Genomic DNA, 13,247 nt, shown 5'->3' with positions numbered 1-13,247 from the left:
AAGTTGTCCTGAAGTGTAGTTAAGTACCAAAATCCTCGTGAAATCTCTTCCAGAATCTGGAAGTGAAACATACATGTCGATCCGAAACCACTGATACCGGGACTCCGTGACGCGCAACTACTTCACGGATATAGATGTCTTCTAACTTTTATGCGGAGATTCTCTCTTGATTAGGGATAAAATGCGCATTTTTGGTCAATGATCCATGATGACCCAAATCGAATCCACCCCTCGCGCTGTCCGCGATAACTTTGTGATGAAGTCCATCGTGATCTCTTCCCATTTGCAAATGAGGATAGCCAACAACTTCATTTTTCCGTCAGGTCACTGATGCTCGACGTTGACTTTCCTGAAAGTTAGACACATCTCCGCATACCAAGCCACATCCCATTTCATGTTGGGCCACCAATAATCAATTCGAAGGTCTCTGTACATCTTTTCCGCTCCCGGATGGATACAAAATCTCGAATTGTGCGCCTCATCCATCAAAATCTTCCATAAACCACCAAAATACGGAACCCAAACCCTCACATGCAAATTCACCAAAACCCGACTATAATAATCAAAAGAGGACACCTAACCCGCTACATGCTCTCTTTTTCGGTGCTTCTACTTCGAGGCCTCGACCTGAGCCTTGCGAATCTGCTTTATTAATGGAGCAATCACTGTCATCCTCAGATACAGAATGTCAGGATAGGAGTCCACGCCGCATTGCGGCTCAAGGCATCGGCCACCACACTGTCCTTCCAAGGGTGATAGAGGATCTCACAATCATAATCGTTTACCACATCGAGCCACCTCGATGCCTCATGTTCAGATTTGACTGGTCCATCAGATATCTCAAACTCTTGTGCTCCATGTAAATGACACAATGAACACCATATGCTAATTAGTAAAGAAGTTTTTAGAAATTCATCATCATTACAAAAATATGTAAATATGTTATATATATATATATATATATATATATATATATATATATATATATATATATATATATATATATAGGGTGATGTTTAATAGAGAACCGTTATCAACAAGGAACTAATGAACCAATCGTGAGCATCGGAAATTATAATGATCAACAGCCAAAGGTATTGATGTACACTTGTACAATTAGACGCACATATACCGTATAATATCATAAAACTCACATCTTTACCTATAACTCACCTCTTTTTTTTTGTTTAAATATTTTTTAGGCTACATTTTTTATCGAAAAAAAACCCCAATATACCGTTGTTCATGATTTTTTATTTTGTTTCCATAGAGATCCATGTTGATATTTAAAAAACAATTTTTTTTTTCGAAAAAAAAACCTACTTGATTTTGTTGTTTTTTTTTCTATATTTAATTTTATTTTAAAAAAAAACTAATTATATAAAAAATCACAATTTTCTATCATCTATTAATAAACATCAACATCAATTAAAAAAAAATAAAAAACTCGATCAATTCAGATTGACACCGTGACTGTAAATATTTTATTTTTAACATATACAATGTGAATCTGATTTACTATTCCAACTCTTTGATTAGTCACAAATTAAGTAAAATTACATATGAATCGAAATATATTTCCATGTAGTTTTATAATATTTTAACATTTTGATTACTCGTAAATTAGTTTGTAAAATCAATAAATTAATTTATTCACATTGTGAATCTAAACTGTATATAATTTACTTTTGAGAATTCACAATATGAATCTGATTACTATTATTTCTACTGTGAATCTGAGCAGATTCACAATGTAAATCTAAAATGGAAATTTAATTTTTTTTAACATCAATATTAATCTATGTTTAAAGAGTATCAAAAAATATGAATTTTGATATATTTATTAATTTTTTTCGATAAAGAATAGACCGTAACTTTTTAAAAAACAAAGAAAATGAAGTGGATTTTTTTGAAAAAAAAATTCATTTTTATATATTAATATGGATCGTTTTGGAAAGATGACACAAAATCATAAACAACAATATATTTTGTTTTTTTTCGATAAAAAACATGACAAAAAAAATTAAACTAAAAAAAAGGAAGTTAGTTTTTGTTATAATCTGGTGCTTGTGCGTAAATTGTAAAAGTCTACAATCATTCGTTTTGCTGTTGATCGCTTTAAATTTCGTCGTTTTGGATTTGTTTATTGGTTCGTTAATTAATAAAGGTTTTCTATTGAACTTTTCCATATATATATATATATATATATATATATATATATATATATATATATATATATATATATTGAAATATTTACTTTATTCATTATATCCTTTGTATTTATGTAAATATATTCTTAAAAAATATATATAATGCTCACAACTTTTATATTAAATATATATTTTTTTTAAACCCAAAAAGTACACGAATATCACACCTAACATGAAATATTATAGAAGAATAAATTTAGATTTAATTTTCAAAGTTTGTTTAATATTAAAGATTTAACGGCATATATGATGAGTTCAATCATATTTATATTTTAAAGAAAGACTAATATATCGTTTATGTTTTGAAAAGATATGGAATTTTTGGTTTATAATGATATTTCCTATTTCCTTTATGTATGCAGAGATCTAGAGATGAAAATATTTTGTTTTTGTTATTGTTTTGTTTTGAAATGTAAACCTTTTTTGTTATTTTTATGATGATTGTCTTCCTCTGATTTTTTTATTCAACATGAAAGAAAAATTAATATGATTAGAAACTTATGTGATGGTGTTTAAAATATGTCATAAGAAGGCGTAAATATTTAGTTTTTCAAGAAAATTGTGAGTGAGGCCAGTTGGGTCATTGTGGGTCTATACCCATGTGTTTTATCATTCAACAATTTGTTATTTTTAGTTAGAAATAAATCATATATCTACGTAATTATTTTAATTACTAAGTAATATGACGTTTTATATAACTTTTTTAATATCAGTAATACTTATGAGTAAATTTGGAAGATATTATTAATTCATGTTCAAAATGAATACAACTAAGTATTATTTTTATTAAATAATATTTTTATTATAACTCTAGGTCATGAACACTAAAAAGAAGAGTAAATTACACGAATGATCCCTATGGTTTAGGGTAAGTTGCGTGTTTGGTCCCTAACTTATTTTTTTTTAACTAGGTCTTTACTGTTTGTCTTTGTTACGTGTTTGGTCCCTACCTTACCTAAAAAGACTATTTTTCCATTGATTTTTTAATTTATTTAAATAAACACATCCCAACCCCACCCCCTCACTTTACCGTACCTATACCACCATTTTTTTCCTATTTAAATAATAGTCTTTTTAGGTAAGATAGGACTAAGCGCGTAACAGAAACAAATAGTAGGGACCAAGCGCTAACAAAAACAAATGGTAGAGACCTTCCGAGTTAAAAAAATAAGTTAGAAAGCAAACGCGCAAATTACCCAAACCATAGGAACCATTCATATAATTTACTGTAAAAGAATAGAAATCAAATATTCTCATACTTCTTTTCTCCTATCATCTTGTACACTCACAATTATGACATTTGTTATATTTTATAAAATTAAAAAAAAATTATTTGTTATATTTAATAAAGTTAAAAAAAGTTTATTACATTGTCATGCGTCTAAAAGTGAAGTGATACGAAGATACGTTGAAAAAATAAGTAGAATAATATTTAGTTTATTAAAAAATATGTCTAACTAAGTATTTTTTTTTCTAATATATTTATCTTTCACTTTTAATGTTTCATCTAATATAATAAATGTATTATGAATAACTTTGACTAAATATTTAATTTTGGTTGAACTATACAACAAAATAGTGTTAGTTACATACGTAATTATAAAAAAAGTAATAATATTTTTCTTATTTAGTAGATTATGGGATTGTTTGATTAATCGGTTGTTTAACTATGAATATATATATATATATATATATATATATATATATATATATATATATATATATATATATATATATATATATTAAGTTTTTGTTCCTAAAGAAACAGTAAATTAATGTTATTGGACCACTCCAATATTTTTTTCCTTTTTTTTTCTTTTCTGTTATACCTTTTACTCTAAGTCCTTTACACGTGGTGTTTATTTTCTACCCGGTATTGGGAAATGTTATATCCCCTTACGTGACATAATGTAGACTTGCTTACTCATCCTCACCGAATCCTTCCACGTTTATTTATTTATTTATTTATTTTTTTCTTATCTCTCTTCCTCTCCTTCAGGGCGGAATCCCTTGGATATAACGCCACTGTTCAACCGCTACCTTCTCCTTTACACCGACCGGCTTCCTTCTTCAAAGAACCCAATCGCTTCTTAACCCAACGATTGATCCAGTTTCGTCCATTGCTTTTGATTCATCCTTCCAGATCCTCACTATTCCACCAAGTTCTTTTCACCACGTCTTTTTCTTCATCCATCATCTTCACTGCCTCACAGTCCAATACTTCCCCTTCGCTTTCCTTCGAAAGTCTCAGCAACAATTTCTCAATGGTTCGCATTCATTGGCTTGGCGGCTAAAGGGGTGAATCATCGACTCTTCTGTCTACAAGCCGACGTGTTCTTCTCTTGATCCACCGATTTCTTGCTCCTAAGGTGGTGTCACAAACTCAGTTCAATTGTATTCCTTTTCTGATCAATCTCTACATCTTTCTAGAAATCGATTTATCAAAGTGGCATGTCGTCTCCGTTGGGCTACCCAACACCGTCCTCCTCCCGTTCTGCCCCTCCGCCAACAACACCCACTTCCACCGCCGCTCTCCGTCAGCATCCCCCTTGGTAAGTTTCTCTTTTTATTGTCCCCAGTACTTTTATGTGTTGTTATCCTGTCCTTTCACTGATTCCTGTGTGTTGTTTCTTCTTTGTCTGTTTTCCTAGAAAAAGCTCTTAATACCACCGCCTTATACATCGTCGCTATGGTGCACCTCGGTTATTACAGACTCATCTCAAGTTTTGTTTCTATTAAATGTTTGATGAGAAGCAAGTGGTGGTGCAAGAACAATTTTAATATTAGTGAAATTTGTGTAGCCTTATGGGGAAGAAGTGTATACTTAAGCGCTTCAGTTTCAGAGTAAGATTTCAATCCTAATTTTTGGTTTCCAACCTTGCACGCCAAGTGTTTGTGATATTTCCTCAATGAACACCCCAAACTTTTTTTGATCGGTATCATGTTGATTTTATGAAGGTGATCTTACCGCTGACCAATGACCCCTTTTGAGGGATAACATACAATGTTTCAAACCATATGCACCTTACCAACTGTTTATCATCAGGTTAGTACTGCTAATTCAAACGAATCAACTTCCAATGGCCTTTCCATTATCATCCAATTCTCTTGCATAATCAGTGTCTGTAAAATTTTTCTTTTATTTTACAATCTCCCAAGTTCAAAATTACATTTTAAGTACAACTTTTCAACAATCTGTTCTTGGTCCTACTTCTGGTCAAAGATTCTTTCTACTTGGTTGCTCTGTTTTCTTTTTACATTTTTTTGATAGTTTAAGTTCTTCCATTTTAGGTAAACTGATCATTACCATATGATTGTTTGATAATGTCAATTAGTTGATTATCACATTCAAAACTACTATACATCATAAAAGTTTGATCAGATTGTGTGTATTATTCTTGACAAAAAGTTTGATATTCAACTTAAAGATGCCTATTTTTGTTTACCATCAACAAAATATGCAGTTTCTTAGTAATGCCTCTATTTGTTCCGCTTCATGAGTTAACAAACAAATTAAAAGGCTTATCGGACGATTACCCTGACCAATATTGTTTACGTTCAATCATAATATTCCTTAATTATAATCAATTTGAAAGGATGAAAAATATTTGGTTAGCGATGTTGTTACCTGAGAAAGAGTTTCAACAGAGAAAGTGTATATGAAACATAGAGAAGACAAATGTTAACAACTCCCAGTTTTGATGATCTTTGACAGATAAACCAATATGGTTTATCTGGTCATGGTTACTACACAGTTATAATATAGGTAAACTCCACATTTTAGCATTAAATTAAAACTATAACTCAGACATTTGTGATTTTTTTCTTTCTTCTACTACAACATTGTTCCTGCAATGGCAGAAAATGGAACTGGTGCTGATTGAAGATATAAAAATCAAACTTTATGTACGTATATGGTCATTGAGTTTTGTTTCTCTCTCTTTTGAGATTATGTTTAATTACATTTTTATGGTGGTTTGAGGTATTTTGGATTTTAATTGATATGGTTTTGGTGTTGTTTTGGTTTTGATTTGTAGAGGAGTTGGAAATATGGATCCGGTGGATTTGGAAAATGCAAAGACACGGGATCAAAGGAAGAATATCGAGTATATTTGAAGTAGACTCAATTTCACACTTCCTTCAAATAAGTAATGACCATATTAACCTTTTAGAATAAATATCATATTTCATATATAACTAGATTTATAAGTTTATGTTTCTATAATAAGTTCTACCTTTTCTTTGATATCTTTAGGACTATATTTGAAGTGGATATTGATGGGTTTGAGGAAAAGCCATGGAGACTTCAAGATATTGATTTATCATACTTTTCCAACTTTGGTATGAATGAGGAACACTGGAAGGAATATTACAAACAGCTGGTGACTAGTCCTAAAAACATTATTACTTTTATTTGGAAAATTTTGTTTGTATTTTCAAAAAAGAATAAGGTTCGTATAATTGGAACAGCCATCAGGAGAAAAAGGCGAGCTTTCTGCATTACGTATCAATCAAACGAGATAAAAAAGATAATTCCGGAAAGCAGCAAAAGATCCACGTGTTTGCCTTATTCCCATAACAGCAACGTACTTATAGTTTTTAACCATAATAAGAACCTACTTTATAGGTATGAATTTGTTTGTATTTTTCTTCTATATTTAAAGAAACATAGGTAGAATACTATTATTGGCAAAGTACCAATCAAGACAACCTGACCCATGCAGAGCATGGGTATCTTCCCTACTTATAATTAATCAACTTAATGATCAAGGATTGCTCAAGTATTTAGAATATTAAATACTTATATAAAAGTATCTTATTCTTACACCGAATTTTAAGTCGTCTTTGGTTATAAATCAAAATGCATAAATCGAACTAAGGAAATCATACCGATAATTAAGAACCACGCTTGTTTACCGCCACCGCCTCTTACCACCGACGAACCACCACCATCAGATCCATACGCTCTGGTTGGCTCTAGATCCACAATTTCATCTTCAGATCTACGATTTTCCTCTTCAGATCTACAATTTATGCTTCAGATCTACGATTTTTCTCTTTAGATTTATGATTTTCGTCTTCAGATCTACTATTTTCGACTTTAAATCTTCGATTTTCTCCTACATATTATGAGCTCCGACGAGCGATGAGAACCACACCTTCCTCCATCACTGTCGCCACAAATTCCTTTTCCCCGTCGTTACCCTACCACCAACAGAAACATAGATCTGACAAGATCTTATGAAAATACTTCTATATCCACCGTCGGTCGCCACCTGGTTTCAGATCTGGAGCCAAGAAATTGTTTCAGCTTCATTTTCTCTCTCTAAAAGGCAAAACATATTAGATCTGGTGCAATTTGGTCAAGATCTAATAGTCGAACTTATCACCACCGACTACCGCCTAACATCGGCTACTGTGCTTCGTCGTCGGAACACCAAAAACATCACACTCTACTCCAAAGTCCATATCAAGTTTGTTTCCAGATCTTCGACGTGCGATTTGGTGTTTTCTCAAATAATGTGAATTTAGGTTTTTTATGTTGTGAATTGTGCGAGTGTGTGAACTGCTATCTAATACAACCTCCAAGGCTCCAAACATCATCATATGTAAGTTTTATCCTGTAAATATATTTTATTAAACTGTAAATTTTTGTATTAAATTGTGAATTAAATGTATTAAGCTGTGCAGTGAGTATATTAAGCTGTTATTTTTATTTTATGAAATTTATGTTTGCTTCTAAAATATGAGATGAAAGAAGCATTATACATAGATTTTATTTTCTCTAATTTTGAATAAAATATGTTAAATTTAAATTGTAAATATTATGTAAATTAAAATTTGAAAGAAACACTAGCCCACATATCTAAATGTATAAGTGTAAGTTTTAAGTAGAGAGTATGCATGTGAATATATTGTTTTTGTGTATTAAACTGTGCATTTAATATATTAAGCTGTTAATTTTGTGTATTAAATTGTGAATTCACTGTATTAAACCGTGAATTGATTGTATTAATTTGTGATTTTTTATGAACTTTATGTTCAAATATGAATATTTGTATTAATTTTCTTGTGAGTATTTTTTATGGAGTAATATGTAAGAATGTATTATTTTTTATAATTGTTGTATTAAACTCTAAATTACTGAATTAATAGGCTTATTAAACAATGAATATAGTATTTAAACTGACAATACATGATTTTATATACAGATTTGGTTTGAAAGGAACGATGGTTGTGACGTTGACGTAGATGGTTGGTGCTGACATGTGGTAGTTGGTGGTGGTGGAGTTCGAGTTTGACTCTCCTAAGTTAATGAATTGGTGATATTATGATTGTATTAAATTGTGAATAACTATAAATGAACTCTACTAAATTTTATAGTTTATATAAGTTGTGTCAAAATGTGAATCATTGTATGAATGAAAATATTAGATGAAAATATTAGACTGTAAAAATTATAATTTTACCCTTTTCGTACCAAAAAGACAAAAAAAAAAAATCAGGATTTTAACATGTTTAATAAGTATTGTGTAAATATTTACTTATAAAATGGGGTTTTTATGATTCTTAATCTTTTGTGGTTCTCATTTAAACCACTCCATATATATATATATATATATATATATATATATATATATATATATATATATATATATATGCTCATTTTGGAGATTAAAAAAATATTTTTAAAATTCAAAATAATTGAAATTTTTGAAATTTTTTTTAAATATTATTTTCGTCATTTATATTTTCCAAAAAAATAATGTTTTTTAAAAAATAATAAAAATAAAAAAAATTACCGTTTTTCTGAAATATCTGTGAAGTATTCTAATACAATATTATAGTATAAAAATTACAGCAAAATTGTTAGAATATTCACATATTCTATTAGAATATTAGACTACAAATATTCGAACAGTTCTAATAGAATATTAGAATATTCTACAAATTTTAACAATTTTAGTAGAATATTAGAATCTTTTAACATATATAACAACTCTAGTAGAATATCAGAATATTCTAACATTCTAAAAATTACATTTGAATATTAGAGTTTAATATAGTATTAGATTATTTCACATATATTAAAAAAGACGGTAATTTTTTTTATTAATTTGTTTTTTATTGGGTAAATAAAATTACTAAAATAACATGGTCTTATTTTTTTTTATTTTTTATTTTAGATTTTTTTTTATTTTGCATTTTAGAGTTATTTGTTTTTCCATTTTTTGATCTCCAAGATGAGTGGCTAGGATCGCGTCACAATGTCTCAGAAAATTCACATGGTCTTAAAAGAACCTCTCTCTCTCTCTCTCCCTCTCTCTCTCTCTCTCTCTCTATATATATATATATATATATATATATATATATATATATATATATATATATATATATATATATATATATATATATATATATATATATATGCGACGGATCACTTGAGACTCAAAAAAAAGAAAAAAATCTTGAGATTCAACCTCAACCACATATTTCTCATTTGCTGATCTAACGCTCCAGCATACCGGCATCAGCGGGGTATACCTAATCATAAATGATTATACTGTAGAGAGGTATAAGCATATATGATTATACATGTTTATACATATATGCCTAATCATAAATGATTATACCTATGTGTCTGTTCATATATTGAATAATCATATATGATTATAACGGTTGGTGGCATAAAATATGGTAGTGGCATAGGTGACGGTGGTGTAAGTGACGGAGGTGGCAATGATGGGGTCGGCTGGTGGCAGAGGTGGTGGTAGCGGTGGACCTGTCAGTTGTGGTGGTGGGGAAGGTGCGGGATTGAAAGGAATATGTGGCGCTACCTAATCATTTATAAGTATAACTGACCCGTCGTGCCGGTACATCGAAAGGTTAGAGTGTCAGATGCGAATTATGTGGCTGAGGTTGAATATCAAGATATCTGTTTTATTTAAAACTTGTTACTCGGTACCTGTTCGGTCGACTGTCGAGTAGTGACTATTCTGAGAATATTCGGATTTAGTAATTCATGTAGAAATATTTTTTGGGAAATTATATATGTCAAAATCATAAGTTGATTGAAATATATAACAAAATTAGATACATATTAATACACCAACATTGAAAAACACACAATGGTCTCACTTCGTGAATAATTACTGAAAATTTATATATATATGTAGTAATAATTACACGTGTGTCTGTTAGATAATAAATCATTAACTATTATATATATATATATATATATATATATATATATATATATATATATATATATATATATATATATATATATATATATATATATAAATCACTGAATTGGCCGAGTTTTACAACACTGCTCACTTCAGTAAGTGGGTGATCGCGGAGTACTCGACAGTAATCGACCGACTCGGCAAGTTTTACAACACTATATATATATATATATATATATATATATATATATATATATATATATATATTTCCTTAATTATAGTTGTTTTATTGTTATCTTTACCATTTTTTTATTTGAGCTATCCATTTTATGCAGGTAAAATGTCTTTTATATATATATATATATATATATATATATATATATATATATATATATATATATATATATATATATATATATATATATATATATATATATATATATGTAAAAGTAGGTTCATGTAAAAATATAAGTAATTTGTGAAAATAAAAATAACCAATAAGGAGAAGACAAGTGTAATATTAGAATAAAAGTAATTGTTATATTATGGTAATTTAAAAGTTTACACGGAAGGATAAAATTGAGATTTTACATGTTGGTTTTATGGACGGTTATAATCCTTTGTTTCCACTATCTTTGCTATTCAATCTCCTTCTCTCTCCAGTGATTTGTCCCTCCGACCTCCCACCCACCCTCTCCATCGGCTTCTTCTGCCTGTTGCCGCGAACTCAATACCAATTGTAACATTGAAAGAAAAATGGGGAAGCAAACAAAATCTAAAAGATCAGACTGGTCAATCGGCAAAAGAAAGATAAACCATTTTGGTGAAATCGGTCCAATTTTGGATCTAAAGCTTCACATTTTCTCACCAAATCACCGGTTGATGTGGTACCCATTTCACTTTTTTCTTCTTATCTTTTTCGTAGTTATTGATTTCCCTTTCGTGGATTTGGATTTTGATATTGAAGGTTCTTTGTAGGTCTCGGAGGATTTATTGACTTTCATTTAAAATAATAGAAGGTGATGTTTGTCGACCCAACCTTCGCCGAAAATGCAAAGGTGTGGATGGTAATGGTAGCGGTTTTGTGACACACAGGAACATGACAGACTTTGATTACACATGCACCAGGTTTTTTTACTTGATGGTACCTCTCTTTCCTTCTCTCAATAACTCAACGATTGTGGTATCTCAAGAACCCTAACCCAAAATCGGTTTCATTCAAGATATCTCAATCTTTTTAAATTATTAGTTGTCACCCTTATCTACGACACAAGTGAGTTAGTCTACTAACACGATTCGATTTTGTGTTAATCGGTATCATAAATTTATTTTCCTGATCTACTCTTACATCTTCATCTTTTTTTTTCAAAATTAGTGATTTATAAGAACAACTATGACAAGTAAGTGTGAACTATTACACGTCTACATGAAGAGGATAAAATGATGTATGAAGTTGTTGGAGTGTTTTCTGGAAATGAGAAACCTAGTATTTTTGTTCCAACAAATTATTTGAATTCATTTCAATGGTTGTATGTTGATGTTGGTGGGATTGTTTTATGTTGATGATACAAGTAGTCTTTCAAGTGCCTTTGCGTCATTTACAAAACTTGAAAACTTTAAAGATGAAGAAATGAAGTTTACATGTACAACTGTAAGGAAAAAGTGTCTGCTGATAAACAACTTATGTTTTTCATTTAAAAAGATTAAGAAATTATGGCTCTAATGTGGAGAAAATAGATACACATGTTTAATTTCCTCCTGAGTTGGACTTGCAGCTAGGGGTGTTGAAAAAACCAATGCCTGAATAAATCAGCTGAACCATTTATGATTCGGGTAGACTGGGTTGTATTAATCGAGTTTTGGGTAAGCTATATTGGGTAATCTCTTAACCCGTTGTAATTATAATTTGGGTTTCGGGTAGGAAAGTTTAGAAGCGAGTATACCCGAATACCTGATGTACTTCACTACTCCAGGGACTAATTATGGAACATTGAAGAATTGAAGGTCTATTACTCTATGTACTCCAATTGCTTCAGCCAATGCTCATTCATGGTAAGTTTTTGGTGTCATGTTTGTCTCTTTTACCTCACTTTGGTATTTTAGTTTCTTCCAAACTCATATGGGTTTCTTATAAATTGGTTACCAATGTTATAATGCTTTTAGAATTTGTTAATAGCTTAAGTTGTATGGTTTTCTTTAAAAAATTTAAAATTATGTCCTGAAAATTTTAAATGTTGCAATGTAATTTATATAGACATGGCTTTGGTTTTAAAATTGACATTTAACTCTTCAACTTTTGCTTTCTAAATTGATATATACCATTTTAGTTTGTAAATTAGTGAATGTTGGAAAGAACTTGTGGAATTAGGCTCTGTAACAATTTTTGTTAATTAAATAATAATCTATATGTGCTACTAGTGCTTCAAGTAGGTTAATTTAAAATTAATGATGTGGATCACTAATAGTCATTTAAAGCGCTCAAGTTAAGTTATCTTTATCATTAGGCGTAAGTTAATTTATACTACAAAACTGAATTTAATGGTCTAAATATGTGATTTCAATACCATTGAATATAGTTTTCCTTTTTGATTTAAAATAGTAGGGATAAATTAAGTAAGATGCATCTTGGAGTACCTGATGTTTAGAGGTTTCCCTTGCTGAAATGGTTTGATTTTTTCTTAGCTCTGTTCAGGTATCTGTCTAAATAACCGAGCCTACCCAAAATCCTAATAACTGATATGTAATTCACGTTGGGTATCAGTTACATATTCAAACATAAATTACCCGATTAACTTGAAACCCAAAAAATATACGTGATCAATAGCTCTACTTGCAGCCTTGCACATGT

At 30.0% G+C, this 13,247-nt stretch overlaps 1 long non-coding RNA gene across 5 annotated transcripts; it reads left to right on the top strand.

Annotated features, from left to right (window-relative positions):
* The first annotated feature begins 4,147 nt into the window (after positions 1-4,147).
* Positions 4,148-7,008, top strand: LOC145135747 (uncharacterized). Of its 5 annotated transcripts, none has more exons than XR_013720019.1 (6): positions 4,148-4,762; positions 4,862-5,054; positions 5,169-5,256; positions 5,827-6,116; positions 6,248-6,358; positions 6,466-7,008. It is a non-coding gene; the product is annotated as an uncharacterized LOC145135747 (long non-coding RNA). The 5 variants fall into 5 exon arrangements; XR_013720018.1 differs by having other exon boundaries at positions 5,807-6,116; XR_013720016.1 differs by having other exon boundaries at positions 5,169-5,976; positions 6,072-6,116.
* The last annotated feature ends 6,239 nt before the right edge of the window (positions 7,009-13,247 follow it).

The sequence above is a fragment of the Lactuca virosa genome, chromosome 9, assembly GCF_052849685.1.
Source record: "Lactuca virosa cultivar CGN04683 chromosome 9, Lactuca_virosa_CGN04683_v6, whole genome shotgun sequence".
In the NCBI taxonomy this organism is placed as follows: domain Eukaryota; kingdom Viridiplantae; phylum Streptophyta; class Magnoliopsida; order Asterales; family Asteraceae; genus Lactuca; species Lactuca virosa.
The sequence above is the reverse complement of the archived record's forward strand: the minus strand, read 5'-3'. Positions and strand labels throughout refer to the sequence as shown.